Here is a 14289-nt window from a genome sequence, read left to right as displayed (position 1 = left end):
ATTGTCTTAAGCAAACCAAAGGCCCCCCCTGTTTTTTTGAGTACCACCATGCTTCACCAGAAATATGAATCAGAAGTTCTAGACTGACTCTCTGATCTCCAAAAAGCTCTGTTCTTCTTAGCCGGTCAAAAACGACCGTATCGTAGCGTGAGCACACGGACTGATAACGCCGCCAGAGAAAGGACCGAGAGCTGTGTGATGAAATTAGAGCCTGTGTTTGATGCAATAATATGTTGTAGAGAGACACCGACTCAGTCAGGTGGAGAGATTGGCAGGACAGGAGAGAAAGAGTTAGACTGAGCAGCAGATGGAGGGATGGGACGCTTCGGGAGGCAGCATTTTGAGCAGCGAGGCATCTGTTTATGGAGGAATATAAAGTCCAGCTGTCCGTTGTTGGATAAGAGTGGAAACGTTGGCTTGGGCTGAGATAAATAGAGATAATCATATGAAATGTGTGCACGGGTTGAGCGTAGACGTTACTATTATTATCACTAGTAGTAGTCATAGTAGTAGAAGTAGTAGTGGTGGGGAAAGTATTACACAGGACAATTTAATCCACAGAATAAAACAAACAAACAACATTTAAGTGGCAATTTCCCAAGATCCACAGCAAATCAAATGTCAGCTACTGAATATTCAGGGGTGAAATGTGACCTTAACAAAAGTTCACCTGGAATAATTCATTCAAGAAACCTGCTCCAAGTGTAAATACAGTTTGAATTGTTTTATTCTCAAATTTGTAGCGTCTCTGTGCTGTAATGTAATTTTGGCCCCGAGGATGCCTACACTCAGTTTCAAAGAGTGTCCTCGGTACCTTTCCACCCGACCAGTAGAAATTCAGCTGACTGCACATACACCTTCAGGGCTGGGGGTTCGAATCTCACCTGTGGACTGTCTGTGTGTGTGGAGCTCACATGGTCTCCCCAGGTTTCCTCCGAGTTCAGCGCACAGACATGTGGTGTGTGAGTGTACGCAGTGAGTTGATGCCCCATCCAGGACGTACCCTGCCGTGCGCCTTCGGTTTCCTGGAATAGACCGCCCCTCATGAACTTGCCTACAGGATAAGCGATATAGATAATGGACAGGTGGTTGGATGAGCTTGATGATATTTTTAATCACTGCCTAACTCTGATCGTCCACTGGTTACTTTAATTGATCATGAAGAAACGTCGAACAAAGGACATGAGCAATCCAAATTTGAGGTCTAAAAATTCAAAACCTGCGTTGATGATGAAAGTTGCGTAAATGTGTTTTCTTCTGCTAATTCCAATAATTTAGCATTTTTTTTTACTACGTAAACATCAGGAATGGTAAATGAGAGTGTAGGACATTTCTGATGCAGACATGTTGATGCTTTCCATGATCAGCTTTATTTGCTTACCATAATTAACACAAATAGATTTATTTTCTGAGACAGACTTTATAAACTGAAGCACCTAGAATAAACCTCTGTGGTCTGTGCGTTCCTCGGGTATACTTCCCCAGCTTAGGTTCCTAAGCTACAGTTCTTGGAGTTTAAGTTACTGGGCTTTCTTATTTGGGTTAAAATCCTTTCTTTCTTTCTTTTTTTTTTTACTTTCTGTTCTTTAGTTCCTAAGCTAAAGTTTCTTTGGACTTAGGCTCCTGGCATAAAGTTTGTAGGTTGAAGTTCCCTACCTTAAATCCCTTAGCTCAGTGAAAAGCAGGACGGAAAGTACTGTATACTCGTCTGTTTTTCTTCCCCCTGTTTCCGTCGCTGTGGCACACTCATTCTCCTCAGCAAGAGAAAGCCCTGCTGTCTCCCCCTTTTTTTTTAATGGTGAACTGTCACACACCTGACGTTTACTGAACAAGCATGTCCCTGAGCAGTGACTTCTGCAGTGCTGCTGACGCAGCCTCTCACTCAGAGGACAGCAGCCATGACACTGAGTTTAGAAAGGTCTCGTGGTTTGAGCGGCCGTGATGAAGGGACGAAGGAGCGGAGGAGAGTCTTGAGTGAACGAGAAGCGTGAAATGGGTTCTCCGGTGAGTGAAAGCTTAGCGTGAATGCCGAGGTGCTATTACCTGCGCTTTGATTCAGCAGAGCCCCAAAAGACCACTTTGAGTGTGTGTGTGTGTGTGTGTGTGTGCGCGCTGAGTGATTATGTTTATGCTTGTGCAGCTGTATTTCAGATATAGATGTCAAAAAATTGACAAGGAAAAGATAGGCGATGAGACAAAAGGGAAGCAGACAGACAGACAGATGTATGGGTTGGTGGATAGAGACGGAGGCAGATATCTGGAAAGGCAGAGAGATTGAGAGGAAGAAAGAGTTGACATTGTGAGGCTGTAAGATGGAAACGCTTTTGGATTGACAAAATCAAGAGAAATGTAGATGTCAGACAAGAAAAGTAAAGATGCAAAGAAAGATGCAGATGTCAACCAGATGGACATGAAGGTAGACACTTGGGGTTGTTGTCCAGGAGGTACAGCCCCTCACTAAACTGTGACCTGGTACAAATTCCATCCACCTTAATAAGGAGATGTGTCCTGTAAAGTATACAGTCTGGATTCATCATCGCTGCATAAGCGCTCTTTTAAAAGACAAAACCTGTCAGTTTTAACACAACAACATCTGTTTGTGAATTTCTACCTTTAAATCACCCAAAAAATAAATAAATAAATAATAAATTTAAGAAAAATACAGTAGTATATATCTGCCTGCAGTCCAGTCGACCCTGTGGCAGGAAATCCTCGAACTGAGAAAGTGGACAGAGAGACAGCGAGGGAGCCGAACAAAACCGAGGCGGATAGATGGACAGGCAGGAGGACAGACGAAGAGTGACAAAGAGCAGGTACAACCTGAAAAAGGAGGCGTCTAGAGGAAGTTAGAGCGGCAGGTATGCACATAGACGAGTGAGGGACAGATATTCAAGCAGATAGACAGGAAGGAAGAACAGTATAGAGTACAGGCAGGCGGAAAGAGAGAGAGAGAGATTTTGTAGATGGATATGCAGAAATGGAGAAAGTGACGAAGGCAGACAAAGAGGTGGCTATACGAGCAGAGAGACAAAGAGGAGGAGAGACAGAGAGGCAGATCACGTGAATGACTGAAAAAGATATGGACAATAAGGATGACAGAAAGGCAGATAGACAGGTTGAGGGTGTGTGTGTGTGTGTGTGTGTGTGTGTGTTGTTAGATGTGAGCGGTAGAATCACACTAATGGGTTCCTCGCAGTGACAGCTAACTTAGGCCAGTGAAAGTGATGTGTGTGTGTGTGTGTGTGTGTGTGTGTGTTGATACGCACACGTGTGTGTAACCACTCTGTTTTAGAATACACATACAATTCTGTTACCATGTGATGTGCTGTTTGTGCACTCGGTCCGGGGTTTGGGACGCACATGGCCCTGGTGACATCACACTCAGTGATGTCATTATAACGCAGTTTTGGTCTGTATGATGTAATATCACCGGGTCTTTATGCACAGAGTGAATTTTGTAAATAACATGATGTTAGATTTGCTTCTCTCTCCCTCTCTCACTGCGTGTGTGTGTGTTTTGTTTGTAGGCACAATGTTAGGAGCGTTAAAGGGTTTGTGCCTTTGAAGCGTGACAGATTTAACCATAAATCTGCAGGATTAGTTCACACTGGCCCAAGGACTGTGTATGTTTTTGTGTGTGTATGAAACATGGGACTCGCTTAGATTTCGGAAATCAGTCACCTGCCTTCCCTGTAATACTAATATTACTGCAGTTACTGCAGAGAGAGAGAGAGAGAGAGAGAGAGAGAGAAAGACTGGACTACATTTTAAACAAGAAGGGAACGATAGCTGTCATTCACGTCTCTTTTTACTTGAACTTCTTTGATCTGTTTATTGTTACAGCTCGACATCACTTTGACCCAGATCACGTCCTTTTATGGTCAGACCCGCCTCCTCTCATTACCCTGTTGCCATGGTAGTTAATTAGTCACACGTCTCGATTGTGAATTCCCATCACTATGCCTATTCAGACGTTCTCCGTTCCAATGTGTGTGTTTCAGAGTATTTTATGCATCTTAAAAAGTTTCTATCACAATCAAAATATATTTCCTGGTAGGTATATAAATATATTTTTTTCATTGATGCTGAGCAGTATTTGCTGTGCCGGAAGATTCTCCACTCTCACTGTCGGAGAAGAAGGTCAGTTCATCTCTGAGTCAGTTAGTAAAGTGTGTGAACGTGTCAGGGCATCTTTATAAGCCTGAGTTAGAGACGCCACGTCCTCCTCAGTGAGCCGGTCTACATGAATTAGAAAGCTCACATTTCACAAACTGAACGCTTCCTTTCTGTCATGAGCTCTCTCTCCGGTCTCAGTGTCTGTTTAGGGGAAATCCTTGTGCATAAATTGACCAAGGATTGGAACACAAATTGGAACAGAACAGAACCAAAACCAGGAACCGAACTGAAGATGAACAGAATGTGAAGCGAAACTCAGGCAAGGTGGAAACAGAAACACGAATAAAAAAGAAACAGATCCAGAAACCGAGCTATACAGAACCGAACAGAACTGGACAGAACTCGAATATGAGGTTTGAAACAGAACCTGACCTGCTGATTAAAAAAAAGGAGAAAAAAAGCTGCACCAATGTGGAAATAAATACGCTCTCACTGTTTTCACGCATGGACGTGATTACTGCACTTTTGATGACATCATCGGCGATAAATTTCAGTCATTAGACCTTAGGAAAAGAGGGAGTGGCAGTGTGTTTATGTATGTGTGTGTGTGTGTGTGTGTGTGTGTGTGTGTGTGTGTGTGTGTGTGTGTGTGTTTGTGCCTCTTATCTATGCTGGGGTGGATGTCAATATGTGTGCATAGGCAAAATAGTCTTGGAGTGAGTCCAGTAAATAAAAATGTGCACATGACGGAAATGTGTGTATATGTGTACAAATGTGTGTGTGTGTGTGTGAGAGAGAGAGTGAATGAAGCATCTGCAGGGGGCGAATCAGCCCAGATTTTGTTTACTCCTGAAGGGTCTATTATTATTATTATAAAAAAAAAAAAGATGATTGCAGGTCAAATTCTGCACAGAAATGCTCTACGCATGGCACACACACACACACACACACACACACACACACACACAACAAACAATGTGTGTGTACCGACCCTAAAAGGCACAGTCAGTGGTGTAAAAGGTGCTGCGGAGAAAAATTACCCCAAATGAATCGTACACACACTCCTAAGTTCCTTGCCAAGGTCAAAGACCCATTACACACTGTGAGTGCCCCTGTAACACCCCCCCCATACACACACACACACACACACACACTCTTACACACACACGCACCCCCAAATCCCAGCCGGATGTTATTTGTCTCATCCATTAACACATCACAGAAAGCTCCATTATGAAGACTGGGAGGGGTTAACCTTTCTCAACGGCTTGAGAACAAATTAGGACCGGAACGCTCGGCTGCTCCCTGCTCATTAGCTGAAAGGAAACACGGACGTTAAGGCATTACGCTAACACGCATGAAGAACGGCTTTCTACACAGATTATGACACCGAGCCAATTAGGAGTCGGCTTGATTTAGAGTTCAGGTCTATTAATGAAACAACTTGCTATTAGCACAAAGGCTGATGGATCTAGTACTATAAAACATGGATCAAAACATTCTTATCACGTATAAATTATTTCAATTAGCTGTTTCTTTTTTTTTTTTTTTAATCCATTACTGATGCTCATGTTTTGTTCAGCTAAGTCGTGGAGGGGAAAATTTTGAATTCAACGCAATTGCCTGCGTGTATAATTCACTATTAATTTACAAGTATATCACAGGCTTGTTATGACTTCACATCTGTCATTTCACCCATAATATTTTTAAAGGGATGTTTTTTGTTTATATAGCTGCCACAAGCTGGTTAGAAAAACATGTCATATGTTATAAATTAATGCTTATTACGCTTATCATAATAATTGATCTGTGAATGAATAAAAAGGTTTCTGGTTACTCTGGTTACTCTGGTTGTTGATGGAGTTACATCATCGCTTTTATACTGTAGTGTCTCATGTCTGTGAAGTGTTTAGGGCACTGAGTGAACGGTACGGTGGCTGAAAACAGTGCAAAACAAAATAACAAAACAAAAGCAAAATAACAAAATGAAAACAAAACAACAAATTCAAAAACAAAATAACAAGACAGAATACCCTATAACAAATCAGAAAACACAAGGACATATCCAGAAAGAAAATACCAAATGAAAAAACACCGGAAAAGGTAGGTATATTTCGCAAATTAAATCCTTATCGCTGACTGGATGAGGCATCTGTCACTCAAGACATACAAAAAGTACTATCAAGTAAAGTCAGAGTCATTTTTAAAGCACATTTAACACAACGTAGTTGACCAAAGTGCTGTATAATCCTAAAATACTGAATTAAATCTTTAAATGAAAATACATCTAAATGTATGATGTATGATTTGTATGTCGCAAACTATACCTAACTTTTCCGGTTTGACTGAGTTGTGTCGTTGTGTTTTTTTTCATTTGGTATTTTGTATCTGGCTATGTTGTTGTGTTTTCTCATTTGTTATATTGTTTTCTGTTTTGGTGTTGTTATTTATTTATTTTATTTTTTATTTTTTCAGTTTTGTTATTTTGTTTTTATTTTGTTTTTTTTTATTTGTATTGTTTTCAGTTTTATAATTTTGTTTTGCACTTCTCGGCCACCAAAGAGAGGAGATAATGTAAAAACAATATGACTGGTAGTCTCACTGTTTTCCCACATCTAGTCCATGTCAGTGTCTTTCCTCCATCACTTTCATCATAAAAGCCGACTCTCTCATGTTTACTGTCCAAGAAATGTGACCCTGCTGATGAGCGGGTACAATTTCTCACATTCACCCTACACCTAAATATTCTTTTATATAGACACCTCATTACGACTTTTAGACACATATCATGAGATAAGAGTAGGAAAAGGGGTGTTCAAGTCAAACCGGGACTTGTGATGGCATGTAAATGAAGATGTAAAACTGAATGACATTTACAGAAAGCACAGTACCTTGATGAAACTATTAGCTGCAGTGAAATATTTAAATGGTGCAAACAATTAACAGAAAGCCGAACTTGCACCACTTGCACGTTACAGGAACCCGGCTGGGAGTTATTGACACATTTCGCCCTACAGTCCTGCCCTCACTCCAAGACATTTCTACATGTTTGGGGATTTCCTGGGAGGCCAGTGTTTTAGACATGAAGCAGGCAGTGTGATCATGGCTTTTTACCTTGATGCTCTTTAAGCACTAGTGAAGGTCCCACCACGGTGGTAAAATAGGAATAAATACAATGGTGATCACTATTCGCCCCCACGGTCTCTAGTTGGACTACAGAGGTCCCTAGAGGGGTGGATGAAATAAAACACTGGAATAAGTGCATTAGCGTAGTCTGGGTTTATATAAAGAAATAAAGGGAGCTTTTTTTTTTACTCTCATAACTGTGTTCTGTTATTATGTACAATCAGAAGATCTTGTTTAGTTTGACTAGATGATACTTCATGTTTCTGTTAATACACCTACCACAGGAGCATCATGCAAGACTTCATTATTAAACAAAAAACAGACACTAGGATGCGTCTCCATTTGCTGTTTATTAAATCATGTGGACGAGCTTGAAACTTTAAAAAAGGTTTTTATTAAATTTATCGAGTAACAAAGTTAAACATTTCATAGGTAGACCATTTCCATCAAAGTATTTACTGTACTTTGATATTTATGTCATGTAAAAAACTGGCACTGTAACTGTTTTTTCAAACAAATAAAATAAAAAACCCTGTAATTTGATATACTCTATAGGCATGTATAATGTAATATAATGTAAGTAAATTATGTATTTTATTTTCTTATTTCAGACATTTTTATTGATTTCTCATAAGAAGTTTTTTCTTTCCGTCCACTATTATTCCACAATATTAATGTCATAATGTACTGCAGTATGATAAGATTTTTTTATCCTATGCCTAGGAAACCAGTCCTCCGTCATTTACACAGTAATAACTCAATGAGCTCATCTGCTGTTTGAGGAGCACTTTTCTCTTTGAATATTCCCTGAGCTTCAATATAACGCTCGCGTTTGCTAACTGAAAGGCGTTTTTTAAAATTTTCCACAATGTTCCATGAAACTCTGTTCATGAACAACAAAAACTAAACCCTCTCTCTAGTTATTTACGAATGCAAAGAAATCACCAGTTTATCCCCTGACGCGTGTTAGATACAGTAGATCCCGCTATTTGTAAAAGGTGTAATGCACTAAAGCTGGCACATGCACGCGCAGACGTTAGCCTCCTCCCCTCGCGCGGTGTCCCAGCTGTGTGTGGAGATGAGCAGGACATTAATAAAGTTTAGGTGTGTTGCCCCCGTCCTTTAGGGGCCCTGAAGGAGCTGCTCTATTGATCTTCTCAGGGATGAACGCCCGCTGTGGGAAGATTTAAACACCCCATGGGCCTCGTCTTCTACAAACCCCGAGCTATTTTAAACATATGGCAGCCTCGAGCTTTGTACTTACACAGCCATCATGATCAAGCACACACACACACACACACACACACACACACACTGTTCGACCTGACACTCATTTATGTTGGAATTTTCTAGTTAAATGATGCACGCTGGTCCATATGTGCTACGCTGCAGGAACTGGCCAACATATTTAAATTAATGCCCAAACACACACCCATCAGTCTCCATGTCCACTACAGAGCAGTGACTAAATCATTTCTTTGTGTGTATTCTGATTTCTGAAGGAATCATTGGTGTAAGCTGAAAACAACATTTTCCTGTAATATACTTATCTAAAGTGATTTATTTAAAAAGAGAAAAAGTTCACTTTTTGATTATTTTGAACTGTCATGGGGTCTTTATTGTGTGTACATTCAAAAAAGATGATGACATCACTTAAATCGCTTTTAAAATCTTGCTTTTGTCTTTTTTTTTAATGGTCTTATCTCTGATATCAAACACAATGTTCCTAAAAAAATCGGGGTTCAACTCCACCCAAAAGGCACCATGTTATGGGAGAGGGACTTTGTTAAACATTTAACATCTCACTGCTTTTTTCAGTGAGCGACACTTCCGATCTGGTTTTGCGTAAATTAAGCTTAGCTGTGTATCCTAAAGCAAAGCTAAAGAGTCAAAAATGTTCTATTAAAACTGTTGGCCGCATTGTCTTATCAACACTTTCCGTTCAAGGCTAGCGTCTCCTCAGTCAGGTGTAAACGTGTTACAGCTTATTTGTAATTGTGGTGCGAGCCAAAATGGACGTCCCACTTGTGATTTGCATGAAAGAAGAGCAGCGTGCAGTGATTCTTGCTTTGGTGGTCTGGGGGTGTATCTTGTGCAACTCCAGCAACTTTCAGTCCAAACTCAATTTGGAGTGATACTCTAGGGAAGGTGACAGTTTCTGAAGGAGAACCATCACTGGTGACGAGACACGGATTCATCACTAAGAGTCTGAGAGTAAACAATGGAAATGGAACAGAAATCATTTGAATGAGAGAAAGTTCAAAAGTCAACCATCAGCTGTAGAATTCATTGAAGGTTATAGTATTCTGGGATTTTTAAGGGCCAGTGTTGGAAGAAAAGAGAAAAAAAAGCTTCAAAGGAGTATCAACGGTGCTTGTTACATTGTGGCGCTTCTTGAAGAGCTAACGCCTAAACCTCAGATTATGATGTCCCACAGTGTCGACACTCAGCAAAAACTTTGTTTTGAGGTGGTAAAGCTTCTTCCCTACAGTCTCTACCCCTGTTTGGTCCCCTGAAAGCAGCCCTACTCTATGAGAAAGAAGATTCACTTCTGATGAAGAAGTGAGGATAGCAGTGCATTCGTGGCTCACAGCTCAGCCTTAAAATTTTATAAACGAGGGGATACGACAGCTTGTTGACAGATGTATTGAAAAGCACTTAATATACAGTGTACAAAGTCAGATTAAGAATAATTTTTGCCTCATCCTTGTATTTTAAAGCTATAATTTCCAACTTTAGCTGGTGTTAGCTTTTAGTAGCAAGACATCCATTGTGTGTGTGTGGATATAAGGGTGTTATTTCACCACGTTACCATCAGTTTCACCTCTTTAGCGATAGAACATTTCAGTCCTTCTGCTTCTTAAGAAGTAAAACCAGGAAAAACTTGCATAACTGTCACGGAACGCCAGCAGAGGGCGCCATCCGCAGAAACGCCATTTGTGTTTCCTTTGTTTCCTTTGTTTTCTTTTGAACTTCACTTCCCAGGATGCACCTCGGTCAGGTGATTGGAGCGCTCACCTGATTCGAGGTAGCTAATTAAGTTCTTTATAAATAGTCTTGTGTTTGGTTTCTCCCTTGTCGTGCATTTGTTGAGTTATCCTTGTTACGGTTCTGTATCATGCGGTGCTCCTCGTCTCCTGGTCTGTGATACTCATGTTAAGTTAGCTCCCAGCCTGCGATGTTAGTTCTTGTTCTGTTGCGTTTAAGTTTTGTTAAAGTTTGGTAAAGTTATGTTTAGTTCCTTATTAAGGTTAGCTTCTGAATCTGCTAGGTCAGGATAGTTTATGTTCGAGTTTTGTTTGGTGTCTGTTTATGTTCTGGTTTCCTTATTAAAGACTCATTCCAGCAAATCACCTCTGCCACTATGCCTCTAGTTTAGTCCACACCCCGTACCCGAAACAATAACATAAGTGGATTGAAAGGGGATATTTTTTTCCAACTGTTTTTTTTTTCAACATGCCTTTTGCTTATTTAGGCATGAGGTTGTTCATGCCTAGGAGCGGGCTCAGTTTGAGCGGGATGTTATTTCTTTCTGTTGAAAAAAGAACAGCTTCAGTGGTTATGAGACATGTTCTTTACCCCAATTTGTCATTTCATACTCAATTTAAAGAAGAGATTTTTGTTTTTTCTCCTAGAACATTTTGTATGGTAAGTTATAGGACGCACCAAAAAAAAAAAAAAAAAACTTGACCACACCACCCCACTTTAATTATTTTTTTTTTTTTACAATTCGACCCCTGCCGAATAAGGTTGCCAGATATGAGGTTGCCAGATTTTTCTTTCCAGGCACCACCTTGCACTACACAGACTTTTCCTTTCAAGACCATAAAAAGTCATCAATTAAAAATGCAAACTGAAAAAGTAGGTTAGGTTTTTTCTTTGAGGGTAAACATGTATTTGTAATTCTTTGTGGATTAAAATTCAGTCTAAAAATTTAACAGAGGTGTGTCTCTTCTAAAATGCATCACCGACAGAAAAAAGGCCACTGATGAACATTGACCAGACAGTGGGAGAATCAGTGTGTGTAAATATTCATTAAAGATAAATTCACGAGTGAGTTTCTTATTAGGATAAAAGACTGGTATTGATTGTAGACTCGGCTGTACAGACACATCATTAACTGTGATTTCATTTTGAGACAGGATGTTATTTTATGATGGTGATTACGCTGTCTCTGTACGACTGCTATATTTCAGCTCACCTTTTCATACGCCTTCATCCCAATCTTAAGTCTTTAAAAGACATTAGAAATGCCTGGTGGAGTGTGCAAACATTTGAGTCCACTATGAACAAGGTTTTGTTTGAAGCATGTTTTGGCGTCTTATGAAAAAAATTAAGTTTTTACCTATTTGGGAAATGCATAGACTTTGAAATACAATAGAATCCAGAATTCAGATCCAAAGTCACCAAACTTAAACTTTAGACTTACATCAATATTTGTACAGGAAAAGCTTCGCTTATTCAGACTCCATGTCAAGCTAAAGTACGCAGGTGCTGAAGTTGTTTACTTGCAAGGTTCATTTAGGTGATTGAAATGACCCACATGCAAACATTTTAGTTATCATTCAATGTTAAAGTATCTTCATAACTCTTAACCTGATCTAAATAGTTTTCTGGACAAACCACGTGATAAACCCTAATTGACTCATCGTGCACCAGATGCAAGTAGGGTGGAAAGACATTGGTCTAATTATTGTTGCTATAGAAACGGCATACTGTACATACAGGTCAGCATTTATTTTATTGTTTATAAAAAAATATTCCCAAGACAGATAGCAGAAAACATCAATTTAGATGAGCTTTTTTTTTTTTAACAATTTTATTTCACAGACCACACATTGATTATGTTTTATTATTCTGTTCTGAAAACATGATCTCGTCTTATTCCAGCATTTCACAAATGCTTGGATTCCATCAAGGTAGAAAGTTTTTACTGGAAAAGTATGCCAGAGCCATGATCCACCTGCCTGCTTCATGTCTGAAACGCTGGCCTCCCAGGAACTCCTTTATTGGCCCAAACATGTTGGCTTGGAGCGAGGTCAGGACTGTACATGGCACACACATACACACTCATTTACACGCTACAGATCATTTGCAAACCCCAATCAGGCCAATCTGCTTGTCTTTGGACTGTGGGAGGAAACGGAGTACCAGGAGGAAACCTACCAAGCACGGGCAGAAAATTCACACAGGCCGGCCGAGGAATCGAACCTGGACCGTGGAGGTGCCAGGAGACAGTGCTAACCGCTAAGCCACTGTGTGGCCACATGATAAACAAAGCAATAAAAAATTATTCAACATAAGAGACAAATGGACCGAATGGCAATAAGTTGTGAAGTGTAACTAGAAAATATGACGTCATTGGATTGTGAAAGAAAACCCAACAAGAACATGCAAACTCTCACACCTGCTGTGAGATTCGAACCCCATCAAGCCACCGTGCCAACACTTCGCTTGGAATTCTGGTGGTCATAAACTACACAGTGAGGTCCACAGTGAGGTCAGTGAGGTCCTGTTGGAAACACATTGCCGTGTTGAGGCTCCAACGTGCAGCGGCAACCACGGGAAAAACGGAAGAGGAAAAGAAACAGGAGGAAGGATGGAGATGGATGAGTCCTGCAGCACATTGTTCTTGTCTGTGGAGGCTGTTAATGTGCAGTGTATCATTCATAAGCTTAATACCGGCATCACTTTTGCCTAAATGGCGTCATTTGTCAGTACGAGCAGGAGGCTGGGGAGAGGAACAGGGGACACGGCTGGCTGCTGATAACCACAGAGAACGAGAAAAAATAAAAAAAAACACACGCACACGTACACCGCGGAAACCTGATCTCCAACACATTTTGTCTGGATTGTAAAGAGCGAAAGTGTCAAATGAAGATCTATGGCTACTCACCACAGCAGCGTAACCGTCTGTAGACGCTCGTTTCGGAGCAAACGTAGTAATCATATTAGTTAGGTAGCAGTTTTGTTATTTAAAAAAACAAAACAAATAGCAGGGTGTGAGCTTGTTTTCATCCTGTTTTGCCGTGTCGTCTTGTTTTACTGAGAATCTGAAAATAAAAAGTACTGTATGAGCACATGCAAGCTGATGAACTCAACCCATGCGTGCAGAAGACTCGCCCTCGCACCCGGTCCTACCTGATGCCCCCTGGCGTTTAGGTGGAAAATGTTTGACATTCTCTGAGCTTTCAGACGAGATATCACTCCGCAAATGTCCATTTGTTAGACAACCCAGACGATGGATGTTCCTCTCTCCGCCGTGAGACGAGACGGCCGTAAGAGCGGGAGAAAGAGCCAAGTGCCGATTATTAATGAGCGGCGAGTAAAATGCTTAATTCACACCGTCTTCGGCAAAATTATAACTCGCTCTGAAAGCAGGCGAATTTGCATAAATCTCATTAGAAAGACAGAGAGGGGTTCATAAATCCTTCTATTAATTAGTCCTTTTTCCACCTCTTTTTTCATGGCACAGGGGTGTGAATTAATAAATGCAGTTAGAAGGCTGTGTGTGTGTGTGTGTGTGTGTGTGTGTCACTAATTGGCCTTTGTAGAGACCGGACTAGGTTTGTGACCTTATGTGATGTAGATTTAAAGAGAAGTTCTACTTGGGTGTTTCATGTATTGGAGAGCCTGTACTTGATACATTTGTACGGTGTGTGTAGGTGTGTGTGTGTGTGTGTGTGTGTGTTAGAGAGAGAGATTTTCTTGCTAATTCTTGTTAGTTGAGGATGAGCACCATTGTGCCGAGAAGCACTCTGATCTCATCTACAGCCAGAATGAGTCAGGGAGCCCCTTACCAGGTGCCTCCATAAACACACACCTGTCTCACACACACACACACACACACACACACACACACACACACACACACACACTAAGGTACTGTTACTGGCTCAAATAATTATTCAATAACACCACATCCTGTGTTTTATGTCTCTTCTAACTCAGCAATTCAACAATTTCATACAAGAATGTACATGCGTGACCTAGTTTTTATCCATTTATGTTTACATTGTGTGTGTGTGTGTGTGTGTGTGTGTGTGT

The 14289-nt window shown here is 40.6% G+C and overlaps 1 protein-coding gene across 1 annotated transcript in view; it reads left to right on the top strand.

Annotated features, from left to right (window-relative positions):
* Positions 1-14289, top strand: part of cdh23 (cadherin-related 23) — a 253324-nt gene that overhangs the window by 58904 nt on the left and 180131 nt on the right. The window lies entirely within an intron of this gene.

This window comes from Clarias gariepinus, chromosome 8, assembly GCF_024256425.1.
Source record: "Clarias gariepinus isolate MV-2021 ecotype Netherlands chromosome 8, CGAR_prim_01v2, whole genome shotgun sequence".
Taxonomy (NCBI): domain Eukaryota; kingdom Metazoa; phylum Chordata; class Actinopteri; order Siluriformes; family Clariidae; genus Clarias; species Clarias gariepinus.
The sequence above is the reverse complement of the archived record's forward strand: the minus strand, read 5'-3'. Positions and strand labels throughout refer to the sequence as shown.